The 2496-nt window shown below is 47.2% G+C and overlaps 1 pseudogene; it reads left to right on the top strand.

The window, feature by feature from the left end:
* LOC101571318 overlaps positions 1–536 on the top strand; it is a 2594-nt pseudogene extending 2058 nt beyond the window's left edge.
* Positions 537–2496: the final 1960 nt, after the last annotated feature.

Genomic DNA, 2496 nt, shown 5'->3' with positions numbered 1-2496 from the left:
GTATGCAGTGTATTATTTGTTGAAACTGTACTTTCGATTTGATTTGAAACTGTCTCATTGCTATATGTTTATCAATAAAACTTTGAAAAGAAAAAAAAAAGAATAAATACGAAGATGAGATCAACAGGTATACAGAGATGGAGAATGAATTTGTCCTCATCAAGAAGGATGTGGATGAAGCTTACATGAAAAAGGTGGAGCTCGAGTCACACCTGGAAGGGCTGACTGATGAGATCAGCTTCCTCAGGCAGCTGTATGAAGAAGAGATACGTGAGCCTCAGTCTCAGATCTCGGACACATCTGTGGTGCTGTCCATGGACAACAGCCACTCCCTGGACCTGGATGGCATCATTGCTGAAGTCAAGGCCCAGTACAAGGAGATTGCCAACTGCAGCTGGGCAGAGGCCGAGAGCATATAGCAGATCAAGTATGAAGAGTTGCAAACTCTGGCTGGGAAGCACAGGGATGAACTCTGTCACACGAAGTCTGAGATCTCTGAGATGAACCTTAGCATCAGCCCCGCAGGTGGATATTGAGGCCCTCAAATGCCAGAGAGCATCCCTGGAGCTGCCATTGCCGATGCTAAGCAGCGTGGGGAGATGGCCATTAAGGATGCCAATGCCAAGCTGGCCCAGCTGGAGGCTATCCTACAGAAAGCCAAGCTTTACATGGCCCAGCAGCTGTGTGAGTACCAGGAGCTCATGAATGTCAAGCTGGCCTTGGACATCGAGATTGCCACCTATCGCAGCTGCTGAAGGGCGAGGAGAACAGGCTGGAAGCTGAGATGTGGAACTTGAGCATCCACACAAAGACCATCAGTGGCTATTCAGAAATGGTGAGCTCATCCTATGGGGCCTCACAAGCCCTGCTTTAGGAGCCTCCAAAGTCCTGACTTCACCCACAACAAGTCTGCTGTGGTTGCAAAGATCGAGGCCCGTGATGGGAAGCTTGGGTCCTCATCTTGAGCATCGCTTCCTGGCTTGAGGGGAAGATGGTGCATTGCTCATCCTCATGAAGCTTGTCCCATTGGCTTTCCTCATCACTGGAGGAGCTTGGGACCTTGTTGTTGCTGTGGATGGCTGTAGAATTTTTGGGGGAGCACTGGTGCTTGCTTTGAGCATTGCTTCGTGGCTCCAGTTCAGATCCCTCAGCTCACTAGCACAGATCTTTTATCCCACTAGCATAGATTTCCTAGCTTCCACCACTGACCTTTGGGCCTTTCCAGGACATATCCATGAATCAGGCCTGCATAAGACTTTGTCATAGTCGCTAGGCCTCCGTTTGGCCTGGTGGGAGGCACTGTTATGAGCTCTAGGCCCTCAGCTGGATTCGTTAGTATTTAGTGTGTGGATAGATTTCCTGCACTAGTAGTCCATGATTCTTGGGTGATTCATTATAAAATACGATTATAAAATGTGACCTGTACTATATTGTTCACCTTGCAAAAGCCTCAAGCCACTGCGGTTAGCAAGCAGGTTCAGTGCAAAGACCTTGCTTTTTGCTTTGCATCTCCTGTGGCGCTTGAGTAACAGGTGTCACAATCAGGAGACATATCTCAGGCTCTTGATAATATTAAATAGGCAGACAAGACTAATCCTGGTGAGTTTCTTGCTTTTCAATTTCTGCTTTTGATGCTAAGGACTTATCTAGAGTCCAGAACTTGCTAAACATATACCCCAGCACTGGCTACACTCCAACTTCCACTCCTGTGACATTGATTATTTCTAAACTTTCAGAATATATAATAAAAAATTGTTGAGAATGATAAAGCCTACATCCTAGAATGAAGACTGTACATAATTAACTACATGATCATTTTACTTGTAAATGTACAGCGGCTTTCTTCTGTATTGGTCAGCTTCAGGTCACCAAGACACAATAACAAACATCCACAATTTAAAGGAGGTGGGGCTTAAAGCACCTGCAAGTAGGCGCAAGAGCCAGGGGTTTGATCCCTGGGCCTGCTGTGCCAGCCCCGCCCCCAGGGCACACTGAGACAGCAATTGACACTGGACATGGTGGCGCTCACCTGTAATTCCAGCTCTGGGGAGTCTATAAACAGGTGGATCACTATTAGTCTCTAGTAGTGAGACCCTGAACACCCTGTAGACCCTTCCCTAAAATACAAACAAACAAACAAAAAAACAGGAGGTGGGGCTCAATTTGCTCATGGTTTCAGCCCATGATCAGCTGGCTCTTTGTTGCAGACACTGTGGTGGAAAGGCTTGACAGAGAGAAGCTCCTAAGTCCCTTGTGGCCAGAAAGCAGAGCAGGGAGGAGAGGGCACCAGAGAGAAGGGATGAGGGACCATTTGTGGACCCCAAGGCCCCACCTCCCCAAACACCAAACACACGTGGAAGAGCGCTCCACTGAAGAGTGATCTCAAAGCCAGGCGAGTTGAAACTCCACCCTAATCTACATAGCTGTGAATTATGTATTTAGACATTTCTTAGTAACAACAACGTCTATCAAGATAGGTTTCCTTCTCCTCCCTTT

This window comes from Octodon degus, unplaced genomic scaffold, assembly GCF_000260255.1.
Source record: "Octodon degus isolate 3935 unplaced genomic scaffold, OctDeg1.0 scaffold00028, whole genome shotgun sequence".
Lineage (NCBI taxonomy): Eukaryota > Metazoa > Chordata > Mammalia > Rodentia > Octodontidae > Octodon > Octodon degus.
Note: the sequence above shows the minus strand (reverse complement) of the source record. Positions and strands in the feature narration are given on the sequence as shown.